Source organism: Carcharodon carcharias, chromosome 18, assembly GCF_017639515.1.
Source record: "Carcharodon carcharias isolate sCarCar2 chromosome 18, sCarCar2.pri, whole genome shotgun sequence".
NCBI classification, from domain to species: Eukaryota; Metazoa; Chordata; class Chondrichthyes; order Lamniformes; family Lamnidae; genus Carcharodon; species Carcharodon carcharias.
Genome location: NC_054484.1, coordinates 108,404,679 through 108,426,773, shown reverse-complemented (window position 1 = coordinate 108,426,773; position 22,095 = coordinate 108,404,679). Strand labels below are relative to the sequence as shown.

The following is a 22,095-nucleotide window of genomic DNA, read 5'->3' as shown; positions in this document are numbered from 1 at the left end:
GCATTTTGAGTGTGTGAGGATGAATTAACCTTCTTGGGTTCACCCAGAGGGTGAATTTGCTGTGGAGCTATTAATAGAAATTGGGTCACACCAAAACTGAGGGGTTGGGAAATATGCCACCGCTTATAAAGGGAGTAATCAAAACCAAAACACATTTCTGTTTACAGATGGGTGGTGAGAGGAGAAATCAGGGTTGTCCAAATTAAACCCCCTCTGTCCGTAACGAAGGAAATAAGCTCGCGGGGCTACAGGGAGCGAGCAGGGAATGGGACTGACTTGGTTCCTCCATGGAATGCCAGCATGGACTCAATGGGCCAAATGGTCTCCCCCATGGCATAAATTACTCTCTGAGGTGCTTTAACCTAGAGGAAATATACCACTTTCCTTCAGCTGCAAATACTTGAGCCTGAATTTTCAGCTTGGCAGGCGGGCGCGATCGGCTGGCCTGGGAGCAGTCGGGAAACCAACCACCAACCACCGTTGCTCTTCCCCCCCCCCCCACTCCCCCCATGATGCACACGCTGAAAATCTCGGTGCTGCAGCGGTGAGAGTGGAAGGAGGGTGGGCGATGGCATCAATGCAGGCGCGGGCGAGCGCTGACTGAAAGCTCCCTGAAGGCAGAGAGCCACTTCGGGGAGCTGAAGCCCCGAAACTCAGGAAATAAAGTTTTTAAAGGTGAGGTAAAAAATGTCCAAGCATCACAACCAGGCACCTGAACATTTAGATGATACAAATGCTGACCACAGATTTCTATTTTTATTTGATTTGATAACAGAAAGCTCATCCCGCCCTTGGATGAGGTTTCGTGAAAAATGCCAAGTCCACCTGGCCGACTTGCCCATCCACCCAGTGTAAGGTCGGACGGACCATGAAAAATCGGAGGCAATTGTGCCGTTAATGGGCTAGTTGCCCTCTTAATTATTGGCAGACACACTTCTGACTTTGTTGTGTGCATGCCGACCGAAATATTGTGCGAGCGCAGGATGGCATCAGACCGCTTGCCCAACATCTTCTCGCCTGATTTTACATGTGCCCACCCGCGGGTTGTAAAATTCCGCCCGTGAACATTTTATAAAAATGTAAGAAATATTCCCCTTGCTGGCTCAAAAGTGAAGTCTCTCGGAACCTTATAGACCAACTAGATCCCGGGCATTGATCCCTGCATTATGCTTTAATTAGCCTACCTCAGCCAGCAGGACTAGGATACGTGACCCTAAAGCTAGGATCCCTGCTCCTGAGTAACTCAGAGCAACTCCTGCAGGAGAGGCACATGTTGAATAGAACTTTAGCTGTGATTAGATTAAATAAACACAAAAGTATCGGTCATTTGACAATGGTACCTATGGACAATGACTGTTTGGGGAATGAATAAACAGTAAAGCAACTAAAGAGCAGAGGGGAGAACATTGGAGAGAAAATGGGCTAAAAACTTTCTATAATAGCAATTAAATGTGCAGCACAACATTTTGAAGCTACATACATGATTATTTTTGTCTGAGGGCTTATCTTATGTGTGCCTGTGAGAGAGAGATGCAGCGTACATAAGGCTAATTCATTTACTGATTTAAAAATAACTTTCTTTTAGGGAGCATTCAGTATCACGCTGATAGCATGTGGTATAAGTGAATCATCAACGATTAGTGGTTAGACAGGGTTCTGTTGTGTGACTAATGTAGCGTGGACTTAAGATGGGGATGTGGAAGAATGAATCGAGCTCCATCGGTGACTGAAGTCACATGAGACTCTGCTGCAGTGCCCAACCCAGCTGTGTTACTGTAGCAGAGGACAGCAGCCACAGAAATAGCACCGTCTCCAAAGGTGAAAGCAACTTGAAGGGAACGACAGTTCCTCACAAGAAACAAAATATAGATCCCTTTGGATATTGCAGTAGAAATGAGCAGGTGGGTACAATCGGCAACAAACATTTCAACTGATGTTTAGTGTTTGAGCAGTTTGTAAGGAGTGAGTGCAATACTGATGAAGAGTGACTGGCAGAAGACCTGAGGCAGGAAAATGTACAGAAATCAAGTGGAGATGTAGCAAAACAATTGTGTAATGAAGTTAAGAATATAGCAATATTTAACTTTCTGTATATAATATTGAGCAATTTGTCGCATGTGTTCCCAGTCACAGATTTGTCAAGTATCTAACATTATACCTTAAAGGCATTTAAAAATCTTTATTTTCACAATCATCTTTTTTAAGTAATTCCACTTTATCAGGTTATTATGATTTAATGTATTTCTGCCCTGTGTTAGGTTTGCCTGTGTCACAAACAATCAAAGAGGCCAAGCAACTAATCTACTGGAAAGTCTTACTTAATGCTGAGCTAAGCATTAAGAGGTGTGCAACAGTGGTCTTTCTTTTTTATTATTCATTCATAGGATGTGAGCATCGCTGGCTAGACCAGCATTTATTGCCTATCCCTAACTGCCCTTGTTCAGGGGGCATTTTAAGACATTGCTGTGGGTCTGGAGTCACATGTAGGCCAGACCAGGTAAGGACAGCAGATTTCCTTAACCTAAAGGACTTTAGTGAATCAGATGGGTTTTTACAACAATGGTCATCATCATCAGATTTTTAATTCTAGATTTTTATTGAATTCAAATTACACCATCTGCTGTGGTGGGATTTGAAACCAGGTCCCCAGAGCATTATCCTGGAGTCTCTAGAATACCAGTCCAGTGACAATACCACTATGCCACCACCTCCCCTGAATTCTACAAGGATGACTATGTCAAGCTGTTGCTTGACTAGTCTGTGAGACAGCTCTCCCAATATCGGCACTAGTCCCCAGATGTTAGTAAGGAGGACTATGCAGGGTTGATAGGGCTGCAATTACTGGTTCCGGTGCCTAGGCCAGTGCTGGGTGATCCATCCAGCTTCCTTCCTTTTTTTTGTGACTTTGTAGCAGCTTGTTACAACTGAGTGTCTTGCTAGGCCATTTAAGAGTTAACCACACTGCTGTGGGTCTGGAGTCACATGTAGGCCAGACCACATAAGAACGACAAATTCCCTGAAGGAATTAAATTCCAACAACTTAGTGGGATTTGAACCCATGTCCTCAGAGCATTAGCCTGGGCCTCTGGCTTACTAGTGTAGTGATATCACCACCATGCCACTGTGTTAGTTTGCTCTGGCACTTCTAAACGTAGGTAAGCTAATGCAGTAAGATTTTGATCTTTTTAACTATCATTTATGCAAGAAGTGAGAGATCTTGTGGAGCAGTGTGTAACATCCCTGTCTCTGAGCCAGAAGCTCTGGGTTCTGAGTACCACTCCACAATTGATGGCCAAGGAATATGCATTCATAGCGTGGTCAAACAGATTGATTATCTACCTGTAAATCCTTCCAATGTGCCTATGGCAGCCTTGAGAACAGGAGAGTCTCCTGCAGTCAGCCATGCTTGATGTTGCATCCCCTCAAGCTATAGCCTGTGTCTAGCCATGAAGACAGTAAGCACGTACTTTGTCTGCTTCATGTGGCACTAGACACAAGAAAGCTCTACGGCTAAGTAAGTCAATGCAAGAAATAAAATTACTGCAGAGCATGTTAACCCAGACTATGTTATTAACACCTTAACTTAATAAGTTGCATATGGGTTCCAAGAATGCAAATGAGATTATTTTCGATGCAGACAAAATTATATCATGAATTGCCTATCGTAAAATCACGTTAAGTTTTCAATTACTTTTGTCTCAGTTAGTTGAAAATCCACATAATTATGAAGCTTGAGGCTACTGTCACTCCTGGTTGGATTTACGCTGCAACACTAAAAACAGAAGTAGGCCATTCAGCCCCTTGAGAGTCTATTATATCATGGCTGATCTGTACCTCAACTTTATTTGCCTGTCTTAGCTCTGATCTCTTGATACTTGTAACCAATCCATCATAAAATTGAAAGTTCCAATTGTTTCAGTGTCCACAGCTTTTTGGAAAGGAAAATTCCAAATTTCTACTACCTTTTACGTGAAAATATGCTTCCTGATTTCGCTCCTCAATGACCTAATTCTAATTTTAAAATTGTGCCCCCTCATTCTTAATTCCCCTGTCAAGGGAAATAATTTCTCCACACCTACCCTCTTGAATCCTTTTAATATTTTAAACACCTTAATCAGATCATGCCTTGATTTTCTATGCTCGAGGGAATACAAGCCAAGCGTATGCAACCTGTCCTCATAGATTAACCCTCTCAGGTCTGGCGTCATTCGGGTGAATGTACATTGCACCCTCTGCAAGGTCAGTATATACTTCCTAACATGCAGTCCCCAGAACTGAATGCCATACTCCAGATGGGGCCTACCAAGGCTCTGCATAACTTGAGCATGGCTTCCCCATCTTTGTAATCCCATTTCTTTGACATAAAGAAACAAATTTCAAAGTCTCCTTATGGTAACACAATCTCCATTGTACACCCATGTTTTTCATTCTTTTTCATTGTACAATAATTTCTATCTAGTACTCAATATTAAATTTACTTCACTATGTATATAATATAGAAGAAGAGTCATATTGACTTGAAACTCTGTTTCTCTCTCCTCAGATGCTGCCAGACCTGCTGAGTTTTTCCAGCATTTTCTGTATTTATTTCAGATTTCCAGCATCGGCAGTATTTTGCTTTTATTTTAATTCACTATTTATTTGACCATTTGCTAACTGGTTTAATCTGCAAAAGCTTATGATTGGGTTCTGCATAGAGGATATTTATGTACATTGGTGAACAGTCCATGTGCTGACTCCTGATCTGTTCCAATCAGCATTTCAATTTCTTCTCACACCCTTCCCTGCTATGACACCAAAATGTAGTGTATTGAAAATGACATTGTTCATTTTGTCCACTTGAGGCTACTATACACACGTGTATGCTAGAGGGAGTTAAATCGGAAGGGAGATAAATAAAGAAAGAACCATGTTTAACAACTCGTGCAGTTCTAATTCTGAATGTCTCTGATTGAATATATAACTGTTTCTATCCCAAGAACTTCGTATATCTCATTTATGAGTGCTTTATTTCTACTTTTGATAAAGTTTTATTCAATCCCACTCTATTCTACATTCTCATGGATTCTAGTTCAATCTCTTGAAAGTTTGTCAAAAGTTTTCTAGAACTCCAAGTAAACTCTATCACAGATTTTTAGTATCTGTTTTATTTGCAACATATCCTCAAAGAAATTAGGGAGACTTGTCAAACAGGACCTCCCATATTTAAATTCATGCTGTCTGATGTTTATGAATCTGTGATTTTCCAGGTACTTCTTCAATCTACTCCATTGTTTCTAAAATTGTACCCAGTATTAATATAAATTTAATTGTTTTAATCTGGTTCATCAATAACCTCTTTTGATGAACAATGTGAGAGAAAAGTCAGTATTTTCAACAGTTTTGCAAGAAGTGGACAGGAGCCCATTGAAGGAGAAATGATAATACTTTATCTGCAATTAAAAATCCTTAGTTTAAAGGATAAATATTAAGCCATTAAATGTGTTCATTCACATTATAAATTATTGTATTCATTTCTCTCAACTTCGTCTTAGTTGACTGACCACCAATTTTACATGGATGTATTAAAATGTCTCACTTGATTTCTAGAACCCAAGACTTATATCATGTTCAGGAATCACATGACTTGTGCTATTGTCAAAATGGTGATTTTTATGCTTAATGCGAAAAGGTCTGGCTCCATGAGAAGCACCAGTGAACACTCTGTTGATAAACTGGTTTATCAACTACAAGGCTGTGGAATTTCTATTTCACGTTTAACAAATCCACATAAGAAACTCCTACACTAAGTAAAAGTGTTTGAACTTTTGGAAAATCTAGACTTTGCTGAAAGGCAATGATGACACAGTGAGCACTGACAGTAAATTTGGAAACAGAAATGCTGCGGTAAAACATACAGTAAGCCACTTCGAATGACATAGAAGCATGGAAAAGGGTCCTAGTATCTGGTATTTGCAGAGATGGTTCCCTATGTTGATGCATGATGCATACTGGCAGCTTCATGTCCACAATTTGTCAATGTTGCTAATTGACTTTTCTGTAGTGATAGGCCAAAAATTGCTGTGGCAGGCTAATGGACAATATCTGCTATTACTTAGACTTTCCCTTTTCTGTTTAATTTCAATGATATTTTGCCCTGCTGGAAGTGCAAGATGAAAATGGCAAGACGCCCTCTCAAACGCACCTGAGTGAACAGAGCAAGCAACCAATCAGATTGAAGGATTGTGAAAAGGACAATGCAAAGACTGAGAACGAACTGTATAGAAAGAAAAATAAAGAGAGGGAAAGAAAGATGAAGAGAGAGAAAAAAGAGACAGAAAGAAAAGGTTTTTAAAAATAGTAATTTTTAATTTTTTTTAAGTATCTCCAACAGGAGTTAAATGGGACTCTACACAGGGACTAGTTAATTTTCAGTGCCAGAGAGGTTGACTGACAGTATTAATATTTATCACGCCATTAAAAAGGCACTTAGACTTGAAATGGTTAAGACAACTTTCTATCATGAGTTTCGTTCATAGCTAGCATGCAAATACAGAAAAGACATTCCTCTTAATACATTTCAATTGTGAGCTCGATGAAATGCCATTTTTGTGAAGCTAATGGCAAAGAAAGCAACATTTGGATTTCTGTGTGTAATTGGGCATTTACCCTCACTTGAAATTGTTTTGGCACTTTCACATAAATAATAGCAAGTGTGATTAGTCTCCCTGTTATTTTGGCAGCAAATTTTGGGGCATTGCTTTTCTTGTTGTTATCCTCTGCTGGTTTTAAATAATACAGCACCACAGTTTAACAACACTAAATCTTACCAGGATTTTGGATGACTGTCACATTCCTTAAGCCTTTACTTCAGGTGATCCTGGAAACCTTCCCTCAGGCCTCTTATTGCTCTGTTTCCTGTCATCAGCTTGCTTTCAAAGCCCTTTGCCTCACAGTGAACAACACAGAATGTATGATTTCAATGCTAGTCATGTTGGGAAACTGTGGCACTTCAGCACCTATCACTCTGTCTTTCTGTTCAGTCTATCAGAAATTACGTGCGTCTTTTGGATTTTTTTTAGCTGCTTTGTATGCTATTGTAAAAGCTCAAGTTTTTCAAGGGTAAGAATGATTGAATTATAGACCCAAAACTTGCTCCCATACATTCAGTTCTTTTAAAGATAGCTGCACTGACATTTTGAATGCTGAGATCCTGGTCGTGATATAGTAAGGAGTTTCAATTTTTCAAAACAGTAGCTGCTTCCCTAAAAATTAAAATTTGTTAGGTCTGTGAAGCTATTATTCCAGTGCAGCACTGAGAGCATGTGGCACTGTTTTTCAGTCTTTCAGGCCATTCCTGCCCTCTCAGGTGAATGTAAAAGATCCCAGGGCAGTATTCCAAAGAAGAGCAGGGGAGTTTTCCCTGGTGTTCTGACCAATATTTATCCCACAATAACATCATAAAAACTGATTATCTGGCCATCATCGCATTGCTGTTGGGTAGAAAAACATCAACAACAACTTATAGAGTGCCTCTAACATAATAAAACATCCCTTGGCTCTTCACGACATTATAAAACAAAATATGATATGGAGCCATATAAGGAGATAGTGGATAAAATGATCAAAAGTTTGATTAAAGAGGTGTGTTTTAAGGACTGTCTTAAAGGAGGAAAGTGAATTTGATAGGTGGCAAGGTTTAGGGAGGGAATTCCAGAGCTTAGGGCCCAGGTTATTGATTTCACAGCCTCAGTTGATGGAGCAATTGAAATTTTGTGCTCAAAAGGCCAGAATTAGATGAGTGCAGATAACATGGAGGTGTGTGGGGTGGGAAGAGATTACAGAGATAGGGAAGGTAGGGGCCATCGAGGAATCTGAAAACAAGGATGAGAATTTTAAAATCAAGATATTGCTTTACTGGGAGCCAATGTATGTCAACGAGCACAGGGGTGATAAGTGAATAGGACTTGGGGCGAGTTAAGACATGGGTAGCAGAGTTTTAGATGGCTTCAAGTTTACAGAGGATAGAATGCAAGAGACCAGCCAGTATGGTGTTGGAACAGTTGAGTTTAGCGGTAACAAAGACATGAAAGAGGTTTTCCACAGGAGATGAGATTAGACAGGGGAAAAGTCAGATAAGGCTACGGAGATAGAAATAGACGATCTTAATGATGGCACAAATTTGTGGTCGGAAGAACATCTCGGGATCAAACATGACACCAAGGTTGCAAACATACTGGTTTAGTCTCAGACTGTTGCCAAACAGAGGAATGGATTCAGTAGCTAGAAAACAGAGTTTGGAACAGGGATCAAAGAAGATATCTTCTGTCTTGCCAATATTTAATTGGAGGAAATTTCTGCTTATCTAGTACTGGATGTTGGATGAGCAATCTGATCATTTTGCAACAGTGGAGGTTTGGAGAGAGGTGACCATAAGGTAGAGTTGGGTGTCAGCATACCTGTGAAAACTACTCTGTGCTTTCAGACAATGATGCCAAGAGGCAGCATGTAGATAAGAAATAGGAGGGGGCCAAAGATAGATCTTTGGGGGCTACCAGAGGTAATGGTGTGGGAGCAGGAAGAGAAGTTGTTGCAAGTGATACTCTGGCTCCGAGTAGATAGGTAAGAATGGAACCACGTGAGAGCAGTGTCATGCAGCTGAACAACAGCGGAGAGGCACTGGAGGAGGATAGTGTGCTCAACTGTGTCAAAGGATGCAGGCAGCTTGAGAAGACAAGGTGAAATCATTAATCTTTGTCACCGTCACATAGGATTTCTTTAGGCACTGTGGCAATGCAGAAACCTGATTGGAGGGATTCAAATATGGAATTCCAGGAAATTTGGACACAGAATTGGGAGGTGACAAAATGTTCAAGGGCTTAGGAGAGGAAAGGGAGCTTGGAGATAGGCTGGTAGTTTGCAAAGATGGTTGGGTCAAGGGTTGTTTATTTTTGAGGAGAGGAGTGATGATGGAAAATTTAAAGAGAGGGACAACACCTGAAGAGAACCATTAACAATATTGACTATCATGGGGACAAAGGGTGGTCAGCAGTTTAATAAGAATAAGGTTGAGGGAGCAGGAGGTGGGTTTCATGAACAAAATCAGCTTGGAGAAATCATGAAAAAAGATAGGAGAGAAAATAGAGAAAGATGTGAATTCAGGGTTAAGGCAGGGGAGGCTTTTAGAGGATGTTTGGCTGGGTGGGAGAGTGAAAGGAGGGACATGTCAGAGGCTAATGATTGCATGGTCTCAATCTTGGTGATAATAAAGTCCATGAGCTCCTCACATTTGAAGGTGAGGGTGGAGGAGATAGGGGAAGGGTGGGGTGTGGTGGGGGGGAAGTATCCTCAAAAAGAAAGGGGATGTTGTAATACGTCTTTAAGGGATACCAGTATGAAATCGCTAGAAATATGTCATGTGATCCAGTCTTAGTTTCACTTTTGCTTTGAGCACAGCACACAGACACAGCTCTGATGCCTTTAAGTCTTGTACTTATGTATAACTGCCCTCATGTACCTAAGCTTAATAAATGAACCCACAACATGTTTACCTAAGATGCTTTGCAGGAGAGATAAAAGGCTGGGCGTCATCTTTGCATTCCGGATGATCTTGGAATAGTGGGCAGTTTTAGCCGACAAGAACAGAATTTCATAGTGTTTATGTGGTCTAGCCTAATCTGGTAATGGATGGCTACACCAGTTATCTGCCATATCTTTTCAATTCTGCAATATTTGGACTTAAGGGAATAGACATGAGGACCATAATGGGGGGGGAGCAGCCAGGGTGAGAGAGAGTTGTAGTTTTATTGCCAACAATGACATTAAAAGTAGAGGTGAAGCATGGTTGAGAAAAATCAATAGTTGCAGAGATGTTGTGGTGAATGGAGGGCCAAACACTAGACAGCTGGGATCTTGGAAGTACAGCTATACTGGGGATAGATTTTTTTTTTCCAGGTTGGTTACAGAAGGAAATAAGCTTGCGGGATGTGAGTGGAAAATGATTCAAGGAAGTGACTAGAGATAGATTTACCTGTGATTGATACAATGGAATTAGCAAGTCCATGTGAAATGGCAAGACCCAAGGGGGTGACTGTGAATATGGGTTGAGGAGTTAACGTGGAATGAGAGATTTAGACTGGATAATGTTGTGTTATTTTAATGACATCATACCTTGCACCTAATTACTATACAAGACACAAGGCACCAATTGCTCAGAAGGGATTAGGTAAACATATTGTGGATTCATTTATTAAGACTAGGTACATGAGGGTAGTTATAAATAGGTACAAGACTTAAAGATATCAGAGCTATGCTGGTGTGCTGTGCTCAAAGCAAAAGTGAAACTAAGAGTGGATCACATGACCTGTTTCTAGTGATGTCATGCTGGTATCTCTTAAAGATGTATTACAACATCCCCTTTTTTTTTGAATATACTTTCCCCCCCTTCCGAAGAAGTATGAATATTTACGATACTTTTCATGTTTAGTTACCATTACACATGTGCGTAGAACTGATGAATCTGTGAGTCTCTAAAGCATAAAGGTAATCTGCTGGTACACCCAGGTCTTGTGATGATAACCTTGTCTGGAGGTTTCTTTAATTGCTCACAGTGAGATTGCTATTTTTGCACGTTGTTCCTGGTTGCCTTTGAGATCTTACCCTAGATGCAATAGAACTATATGGTGGTTGAGGAGCTGGAATGGATCTGCTTTGGCCTCAGTTACACCTCACCATTGCGCCTTTGTACATAATGACTTCATAGGAACTTGGTTCGGAACAAATCCTTGTCAGCTCAGCTAGTTGCCACGTAACTCCTGTGGGATATTGGATGTGAACTTGTCCCAAAGGTAAACTTGGCAATTCTGTATCTGCATTTGTATCATGCACATTGGTCATCTTCTCGTATAGTTTTATAAGTTGCTTTCTAGTTTCTGGGAGAGTAGAGTGAGTAAGAGTAGGTAAATTGGTGTGTACTTGTCTGCCAAACATGAGCTCTGCCAGTGTTGGAATAGTTGCACTTAAAGGTGTCGCACTCAGATGTAACATTGCAATGTGTAGATCTTGCTTGGTCTGTCTACTTTTGAGAACTAGGGATTCACTGTGCTAAGCATTCATTCAGCTAAGCAGCTAGATCTAAGTTAATGAGGTGAAGGAGTAGTATGATTGGTATTCCACTTCTCACACATACCCTAAAATGGCTTACCAATAAATTGCAGACATTATCCATAATGATCTCTCTAGGCATACCAAATAAACCGGAAATAGCACTTAGAGTGTGCATGACAGTTGTGCTTGATATGTTGTGCAATTGTCGCATAATGGGGTACTTGGTAAAGTAGTCGATGCTGATGATGAAGTCAGTGCTATGGACATGGAAGAGGTTGGATGAGATTTTGGATCAAGGATGCGCAGGAACTTCATATGGAATCAAGGGTGCTTTGTGCTGACTTGGCATATGCTCTTGACATGCCTTGCACTTCTTGACAATGACTTCAATGTCATTGTTCCTTACTGGCCAATAGATCTATCTGAGTCTTCTCATTCAATCTGTGCCCATATGTGAGTGATGAAGTTGTTGAAGAATATCAGGTCACAAAGATTCCAGTATGACGATTTGTCTGCCTTTAAAAATGACTTCCCAGGAAATTCCTAGCTTGTTCCAATAAGGCCAAAATGGTCTCACATGTTCGATGACATGTTGAGTTGAATCAGGCCATCCTTTGATGATGGTTTTCCACAGTTTCTGGAGTATAGAATCTTTTGCCGTTTCTTCTTGTAGCTGTCAGCATTTGTGTTGCACAAAATGTACCAAATCAATTTGGAGGACATCCTTAAGTTCAATGTTGATCAAGTCAACTTGTAGATGAAGGATATAGCTTCTGTTTTTGCTGGGTTAGGCAATCTGCAAAGTGTATCCAAGTTATCTGGCTTGTCAGTCACCTCATTTTATGTTTCTGATGGGATACCAGCTGGTCATTCTTATTACTTGAAGGTATCTGTTGTGTACGGTCTGTTTGGATTAGTGCATGGTTCTTTGTATCTGCATCAGCCTTTGTTCAAGTGCCAATGGCCCCTTTCTGCCATTTGCCTTGTAGAATTGATGAAAACCTTGGTGCATGCAGAAAGCCACACCTTCCACAGGTCTTGCTAGGTTTGGGGCGTCAACAATTGGGGTTGTGCTTAGAACTGTAAGCAGTGTCGACCTCCAAGGATCACATCATATTTACGTCCATTCTTGAGTAGCTCTTCGATGCTATACATTTTGGGCTTGCATAGCAGATCTTTCTGGAATGCTTCCATGGGAGTGGATGCAAGCACCAACTCAACAATTCTGTTTGCTAGCTCTGCACTTGAAAAATCACACCCTTTGCACTGCATCTTGTGACAAAGTGGACGATGGATTCTGTAGGCTGTAGTCTGCATGTCATGAACTCCAGCCGATGAATACATGAGTTTAAGTTGATTGTGAACTGATTTTCCAATGTAGTCAATACCTTTTGGGGATCCTTTAGCTCTTCTTCTGTTAATCCTGACATGTTCAGCCTGTGTTGACCTTCATTCCCAATTGTTAAGTGAATTTTCATGACATGCTTGTTTGGTTCAGACACACCTGAATCAATAGACCATAGCCCTGCATGCTATTTAAACATTTTGAATTTGTATACTAGGTTGGCTGCATCCCAATTCAAACTAGAGAATTTTGTGGACATTCTGACAATATCCCTTTGACCTTCCTTCTTCTGTAGCTCCTTGGATGAGTGTCATTGTAGCCGCTTCCAAGCACTTTTAAGAAGCTCCTCCCATATAGATGAGTTGTGGCAGGAACACACGACAGAGCAATGGTGTCTTTGCTTTTCATTCAATTTATTGTTCAACAACTCCTGGAGCAGCCCATTATAATCTCAACCTTCACTGGCCTGATTTTTATGACATTTTTTTCTTTGTTTGACTCTCCCTTGCTCGCTGTTGATCCAAGCCACACCCTGGTCACTCGCTTTTTCTGACTGAGCTAACCCGGTGCTGGTCCTCTCAATGCACTGTTCCATTCATGAAACTGACAGGCTATGCACTGCAACCTCATCATGAGGGATCTGTCTGCTTTCCAGCTCTTTACTTGAGCACTAACTCGATGTTGTGTCTCCAAGGCTTTTCTTCGCAGTCACCCACTGTGTTTTCAACACTCCCCAACACTGTAACTTTGTTGTATTCTGACCAAAACATTGAGGGCCTTCTCATGATCATATGTAGCATGATCTAAGGCTGTTCACCATGTCAGACCTGTACTCAATCTTGCTGCCATCTGTCTGACCACCGCTGATCACCATGTTGTGTGAATATAATGATGTAATAACCTGAGCTTATTTACTGTACAAGACACAAGGCACCGATCACTCGTAAGGGATTGAGTAAATACGTTGTGAGTTCATTTATTAAGGCTAGGCACACGAGAACAGTTATACATAGTTATAAGACTTAAAGACATCAGAGCCAAGTGTGTGTGTGTGTGTGTGCTCTGCTGAAAGAAAAAGCAAAACTGAGACTGGATCACATGACACACTTCCCTTCTAGTGATGTCATGCTGATATCCATTAATGGCATATTACAACAGATAAGAGGGCAGTGAACTCAGAGGAGAGAGAGAATGATAAGTTGGGCTAGTGGAGGTTAAAATCAACAAGGATGAGAAGTTGTTCAGTGAAGAAGCTGAGCGAGGAAAGCCACGAAGACAACTCAGTGAGAACATTTTTATCATACTCGGGAGAGCGGTGGAGAATGGCAATTTTTGAATGAGAGATAAGAGGGATGGAACAAAGTAAGTTTCCTAAAAAAGGAGAAGAGGCCAGAGGAGTAGGGGGGTCAGGCCAAGGTGTGACCTGGTGGCAAACGCCACACCACCATTGTGACCATCTTAACAGGTCAAGTGGTGGATAATGTAGCTGACTGGGGAGGCTTCATTAAGGGAAGAGGTGTCATCACCCCTCAGCCAAGTTTCCATTAAGGCCGAGATGTCATTCTGCCTGAATGACATCTCCCATCCATGCTCTTGCCTCAGCTGATCTGTTATTGACATCCACATCCATGTCTTTGTTACCTGTAGACTTAACTATTCCAATGCTCCCCTTGCACTGTCCCATCTGCCATCATCCATAAACTTGAACTCATCCAAAACTATTGCCCATATACCAACTTGCAACAAAACCTGTTCAGCCATCATCACATGCTTGCTGACTCCTGATCCAGCATTGCCTCAACTTTTAACATTCTAGTCCATGGCTTTGCCCTACTAACTCTGAAATTTTCTCCAGGCCTTCATTCATCTACAATCCCTGCCCTCCTCTAATTCTGGCCTCTTGAGTATCCACGATTTTAATTGCTGCACCATTGGTGACCATGCCCTCAGCTGTCTGGGCCCCAAGCTCTGGAATTCTCTCCCCAAACCTTTCAACCTCAATAGCTTTCTCTCCTCCTTTAAGATGCTCCATAAAAATAACTCTTTTACCACATTTTTGATCACCTCTCTGAATATTTCCTTTTGAGGCTTGTGGCCAATTTTGTCTGATAACACTCTTGTGAAGCTCCTTGAAGTGTTTTACTGTGGGTGAGATTTTCTGGTCCCACAGGTGGACAATTGACTTTTGGCCACTCTCTAAACTTTCCTGTCCCACCCACAACGATGCCCGCCAATGGTGGGACTGGAAAATCCCAGCTTATGTTTAAGCAAGTTGTTGTTATTGTTGTCTAAGAGTGAACTAGACTGATTACACCATTCACCATAAACTGATCACCTGAACCAACATCCTTTCCATGACATAGATTGCCAACTTTCACCTCCATAACACCACCAATTTTGCTTCTGACTCAGCCATACTGTCATTGAAAGCCTCTTCCATTTCATTGTCAGCTCTAGACTTGATTAGTCCAATACTCTCCTTACCAGCCTTCCATTGTCCATACTCCAACTCATCCAAAACCCTTAGCCTACATCCAACTCTGCAATGAGTAAAGCTCATCAGTCACCCATGTGCTTATTGGCTCCCTCACTCAACAACCTCCCCCCCTTCAAACCCCTGATGACTCAAGTTTAATTCTCATTCATAAATTTAATTTCCAATATGAATTTTGCTCTCTACCTCTCTTCTGGCCCTACAAACCCCCTATCCCTTCACACACCAAACACTCCATTCCCCTAATTCTGGCCCCTTGTTTCCCCTTCAGCCCACTACTGGCAGCCATCACTACCATTGCCCCCTGTATTTGAAATGCCTCCCTGAACCCCTCCATCTTTTTGCTTCCCTCACCTCCTTTAAGTCGATCCATAAAGCTGGTCTGTTCACTCAGGTTTTGGTCGCTGCTCCAAAAACATTTTTGCCTTTGGCTCAGCCTCCAATCTTCTTTTGATTATACCTAGGAATGTTTTTCCTTGCTAAGGGCAAGTTATATAAATGCAAGTTATTGTTCAGCTAGCTAATAGGATGATCACAATATTGGCCAGGGATGGCTGGTGCCCTAATTTCTTGCTCTTTCTATAGAAATGCTCGATGGCACATTTGAAATCTGGAACTCATCACATGATGAATCATATGGTGCCTTGTGACTGAAAGATTACTTTTCAAATTAATATTCTTGTCAAGATCACTGGCAACAAAGATTTCCTTGTATTGTGGCCAGTTTTTATATTCTACTTCCAAACACGTGCTGGTTGACCCTATGGTTACTGCAACTTTAAAGAGATATTATTGCCTCGATGGGAACTTTTTAGTTTCTAGGTTATCTTTCTGCAACAACTATTTCCAAAAGTGTCACTATGAAAGCCACTGTAGCAGACACTAAAATCCCATAAAATAATTTAAATTATTCTTGAATGTAGCTTAATGTCTGAAGCCAACATTGTCCAGTTACATGATTTTGGACACCTATTGTGTTAGAAAGGAGCATGGCGCGTAATGGTGAAGTTTAAGTTTAACTGGATTTCTAAGTATATTTTCTATTATGGCTAGATTACAAGATTGGGTTTTGGATTTGAGCCATTCCTTATGTTTTGCTATTCTGTCACTTATTGAAGGTGTTTGATCATTTGCATTTTGTTACAGCCCCACCTGAAACAGTATTCCTCTCATATTAGGTATTTTACATAACTTGGTCTTAAGCCACTTCAGGGACTTTGGAGCAGAACCATGGGCTTGAGAAGGTCTTTTAATGGAAAAGAAATGATTAGAGAGGTGGAGGATTTTAGGGAAAGAGTCCCACACAGGAGGGCCCAGTTGACAGCTTTGCAGCCAACAGGACAAGGAAGGAAAGGCCAAAGTCTGAAAACCAAAGGATGCAGAAGAAAGAAGACCAAAAGCGGTTGCAGATTGCAAGGCCATGAAGAGATCTGAAGATGAGAACAAGGGTGTGGTGAATGACAGGAATCCATTATAAATGTGTGAGGATCAGTGCTGCATGTGTGACAGAGTACGGACAGCTGCATTTTTGACAAGTTGGAGTTTATGAGCATTGAGAAAGTAAGGCCAGCAGATAGCTAAAGTGTGCTTAAGTGTTTCAGTGCAGAGTGGCTTGAGGTAAGGAGCAGAAGTAGGAAAAGAAAGCGTTTATCTGGTGTCTTTCACAGCTTCAGGACATCCCAAAGTGCTTAAACTGATTATTCAGAGTATGGTCAGTGTTGTAATGTAAGAAGCACAGCAGTCAGTTCATGCATAGCAAAGTCCGGCAGGCAATAATCATCAGGTCATCTATTTTAGTGATGTTGATTAAGGGAGAAATGTTGGCCAGGACACCAAGAGAACTGATTTTTTGTTCTTCAAATAGTATCGCAGGATCTTTTATATCCACCTGAGGGAGAAGACTGGGCCTTGATTTATGATGTCATCTGAAAGATGGTGTCTCAATCAGGGCAGTATTCCCTTAGCGCTATATTCAATAGCGAGCCTGGTTTATGTGCTCAGGTGTCTGGAAGGGAGATCAAAATAATTAATATTGATGGAAAGGATGTGGAATTTGAGGCATAGGTTCAGAATCGAACCATTTAGCATGTATTGATCAGTCTGAGAGAAAGGCCAGGGAGAGGGTGAGGGATAGGCTCAGTCAAGGGAGCAGATGTCGGATGCAGTAGCTTTGGGTTTAACTGATGTGCATCTGCTAGAAGTTGTAAATAATCTTAAGACTTAAAGCCAATTACATAGAATTGTACAAATTCAACGCTTAAAGAATGAGTCAAGTGAGGCTACACTGAAAAGAATTAGAATTGAAACTTTTAAAAATTAAATATAGAAAATAACTGTTTCTAGCCATCAAAGTCATTCTCTGTGCACTATGACTGTGATAAAATATAAGCAGGCACCATTAGAAGGGTGAATTGTTGCTGTGAAATATACAGAAATGTCTAGAATTTTTAGAATAGTACCAGGGATCTTTAAATGTTTCACAATTGTAATCTGGAAAACAATATTATGCCAACTAGCTACAAAAAGGCATTAAGAAAGTCAAAAGTTTCAAGTGAATTTTAATAAAGCTGCTGTCTCCTCCTCCGAAGCTGCTGTAAACGATTAGTCATTTCCATTATTCTAATTATGTTTAATAATTTATTACACAATCATAAATACATACATTATAAAATCCAGTATTAATGCACACAACAGCCTGTCATAGTCTTGCAAACCTTCAGCTGGTTCCTGTATCCTCTCTCATTTGCTGTGTTGTGAGTAAATTATTCAATTTAGACACTTGTTCTCACCTTCTGAAATAACAGCACTGTAGGCCAACCGGAGCTCCCTGCAGAGTGTGAAGCCTAACAATACAATCTGTTTTTTATGGCGTCACAGTACAGTCTACAACATGTCCCATTGAGTCAATGCAGGAGGCTATCACAGCTTTAGAGGAGGATGGATTTATAAACTGAGCTCAGACTGGTGGTTGTGTTGCTGATCAGTACTTAGAAAAACACATCACCTCTGCATTGACCCACCACAGAGCCTTCTCTGGGGCTGACCCAAGTGCGTGCAGAACATCAGGAAACATGTCACCCTAGTTGTCCAGGCACAGGGGGTCCATTGGAGCTGCAGAAGTGCAGCTCATGTATGCCACTGTGCTATGGGGGTGCACCCATGTGCATAGGGATATGATGCTTCTGTGTACCATCATGTAACATCGTGAGATAAGAGTAGACCTTCTGCGTGCAGCTCCCGGGATGTTCAGAGCTTCTTTTGAGGTTCTAAAATCTAGTCCATGAGGTTCACGCTAAGGATCGCCAACCCAGTAGTTCTTTGGATATGGTAGTTCCTCTGGAGTGAGAAGATTAAATGCACAGTTTTAATTTGGGGTTGTTTTCATTGGAGCAGAGAAGACTGAGGGGCGACCTGATCGAGGTGTACAAAATTATGAGGGGCATGGACAGGGTGGATAGGGAGCAGCTGTTCCCCTTAGTTGAAGGGTCAGTCACGAGGGGCCATAAGTTCAAGGTGAGGGGCAGGAGGTTTAGGGGGGATGTGAGGAAAAGCTTTTTTACCCAGAGGGTGGTGACGGTCTGGAATGCGCTGCCTGGGAGGGTGGTGGAGGTGGGTTGCCTCACATCCTTTAAAAAGAACCTGGATGAGCACTTGGCACATCATAACATTCAAGGCTATGGGCCAAGTACTGGTAAATGGGATTAGGTAGGTAGGTCAGGTGTTTCTCACGTGTCGGTGCAGACTCGATGGGTCGAAGGGCCTCTTCTGCACTGTGAGATTCTGTGATTCTGTGAAATTGCACTATAACATTTTTGAATTAAATTAAAAACAAATCTGGAAGTGAAAAAGTAAAGGTTGGTACCAATAAAAGTGACCAAGCTGTTGGATTGCTGAATGATCCAAACAAATGGGCCAATGTGAGCCTTTCAGTCTTCACTCAGACTGGCCAATGACCTCCAGTGACTCAGAGATGCTCTGAGATCACAGTAGCCCTATGGATTGGTCCCCACAGTACTACCCCAGAGGCGTGGATGCCCACTGCTCATATTTAAATGACCTGTCCCCAAGACTTGGTGTCATGGGTGGGAAGAAAGTAGCAAGCAGAAGTTGTACCCTTCCATTTTTTTAAGGTGTACATAAATGTAGTAGCATTGAAAAATAATGAGCGGTAAACAAGATGTTGGGAAGATGTTCTACTGGCAGCATCAGTATGATAATTAAGGAGAGTGCAGACTGGGAAGTTGGGGAGCAAACAATTCCACTTGTTCCCTGTTGGATTCAGGCTCTGACCTACTTTCTATTCAGGACATATTCTCATTTTGAGCAGGACTCTATACACGGAGCAGAACCAGCATATTAATGAGGGACTTGAACAGCCCCATTGTAACTTGTAATGTTTGGGTAGTGTCTTAGTGAGACATTAATGGGAAGCTGATAAAAATCCCATTTGAAAGGGACAGAATGAATAAAAGCTGGAATGTATTTAATTTTGTATATTTAATTAGTGCTTCGTGTATGAATGTATTTATTTTCCAACTAACGTTTAGCACATTGAAAGTTTTGCTAACTTTTTTTCTAAAATTCAATCAGTGTTTAAGATATATTAATTATTTTGTTCCAGCTAATGTTTCATGAATTTCTCTCCTGTTTTCTCAATCATGGGAATGTCTGTATAATGACTGAAGCAACAAGATTATATGCTGCATGTTAGGAGGCTGTTTGATCTATTTATTGTGCTGGATTGACCCAATAACCTCCCCTTTGTCCATACCTTTTAAAATATCTCTTTTTCAGATTTTTATTCATTTTCTTTTTAAAAGCAATCATGGGTTTTGCTTGCACTAGTAGGGGCATTCAATGCTCTAACAGTCCCCTTTTTTATCATTCTCACTATTATTACAAAGAAACCTACTGTTCAGCAACTTTTTCTGAAAAATGGGCAGAGCCATAAAGAAAATGGAAAAAACAATTTTGCAGGGTGGGAAGTAGCACCCAGGATGTGCTTACCACACTGTTATCACTCTATTTTCATCCAATACCATGTTAGTCATGGTATCTTAGGCACCCGCCTGTTTCATGTGGAAGCTTATTTATAATATGCTAATTATATTAGCATAATGTACTAATGTAATAGTACAAGGGCCTGGCACACATAGGGTTAATGTGTGACTGAGTACAGTACCGTCCACACAGTGGTGAAAGAAGACACATGATCCAAACCTAGGGTCAGTGTGGAGTTGAGCAGACATGTGTAGATCTAAGCATGGAAACATTTTCTATCTTGTACCCTTTATTGTACATGTGTAAATAGTTCTAGTAGTTAATAAAGACTTACAGTTATTCTAAAGAAGACTACCAAGACTTCTTTAAGACATACTGATCTGTAACCCAACGCCCTCCCGATAATTGGAGTCTTGCGCTTTACAAATTTTGAGGTGTACACACCCCATCTATTGACACCAGGCATTGAGTGGCCTAACAAATGGTCCTGATCATTGCAGGCTGCTCAGAAAATTACTTGGTTTGGTTTTTGATTAAAGATATTTATGGAACAAGAAGCAGCTTGAATGCTCCCTCTGGCCTCACAAAATCTTCCAACTTGCCAGTCTGTGTACCCCCTCTGCTTCCCCCACACTGACTGTCTCCCACTCTTGTGGATTCAAGCTGGATTTCACAGCAGTGCTCCTGAAATTCCTGCCTCCCTCAAATCTTCCATAAGCAGTGAGGTGCTTGTGAGCGTCTGTACATTGCATGCAGCCTGCCAGCAATATTGAAATAAGGTCTGAGCATCAAATAGCTGGAGTTTTGCAGCTAGGACATTGGAAAAGCAGTATGATCACAGGGCCAACTACCCACCCAATGTCTGCTGGAGATAAAAGTCAATTCTGGGACTTGCAAAGTGTTGCCACAAAATGGATTTTCCTTCAAACCACTTGTACCTTAATGTGAATAAAAACAGAAAATGCTAGAAATACTGAGCAGGTTTGACAGCACCTGTGGAGAGAGAAACAGAATTATGTTTCAGGTTAATGACCTTGCATCAGTTCTTGGAAAAGTTAGAGATGTAATTAGTATGGGCAGGGAAAGAGGGGAAGGGGAAAAAAGAGCAGAAGAGAATTCAAGATAGGGTGAAAGACAAAAGAGATTAAATGGCAAAAGGCATGGTGATACAAGGCAAAGAAAATGATAATGGACAAGTAAAGTTAGGCCTAGAGGAGGTGTCACTGGGAATAGCAGAATCATCATTAACAGCTGCTGTCTGCAAAAATGGGGTTAAGATCTGAAAGTGTTGAATTCAATAAGCTGAGAAAGATGAAAAGTGCTGAATTGAAAGTTGAGATGCTGTTCCTGGAGCTTATGATGAGATTTATTGGAACCATGTAGGAGGTCAAAGACAGAGTCTGAGTGGGCATGGGGAGGAAGATTATAATGACAGACGACCAGAAGATCAGTGTCATGTTTGCTGACTAAACAGAGGTGTTCCACAGAGCAATCACTCAATCTGCTTTTTGTCCCATCAGTATAGCAGCATCATAAGCTGTGAATACCATAATACTAAATTGTAGGAGAACAAGTAAATCACTGTTTCACCTGGAAGGAGTGTTTGGGGCCCAGGATGGTGGAAGTGGAGGTGGTAAAAGGGCAGGTGTTGTTTGCGGATTTGGGGGTGATTGAGAAGTACACCAGGTTGTTACAGAGGGAACTGTCCCTTCGGAATGCCAAGAGGGGGGGGTGGGGAAATGTGTGCAGGGGATGGCATCACACAGAGATGGCGGAAGTGGCAAAGGATGATCCATGAGATACAGAGGTTGGTGGGTGATGCCAAGGAGAACCCCATTGTGGTTGTGGGAGGGAGGGGGAGAGATAAAAACAGAAGTGTGGAAAGTGGGATGGACACGGTGGATTGCCCTGTCCGTCACAATGCAGGGAAAACCCTTGGTTAAGGAAAAAGAAAGACATGTTGGAAGTACTGGTATGGTAGGTGACATCATCAGAAAAAATGTAACCCAGATGGAGAAACTGGGAGATTGAAATAGATCCCTTACAGGAGATGGAGTGGGAGAAAGTATAGCCAAGGTAACTGTAGGAGTGAGTAGGTTTATAGTGAATATTGGTTGATAGTTATGCATTTTATCTCATTTGCTACCGACAAGCACAACGAGCATGTCAT

General features: G+C 41.4%; 1 protein-coding gene across 1 annotated transcript in view; it reads left to right on the top strand.

Moving 5' to 3' along the window:
- Positions 1–1,818: 1,818 nt before the first annotated feature.
- rab9a (RAB9A, member RAS oncogene family) overlaps positions 1,819–22,095 on the top strand; it is a 51,425-nt gene continuing 31,148 nt past the window's right edge. The window contains exon 1 of the mRNA XM_041212025.1: positions 1,819–1,901. The gene's annotated coding sequence lies outside the window, so the exon portion shown is untranslated. The remainder of the gene's footprint in view (positions 1,902–22,095) is intronic.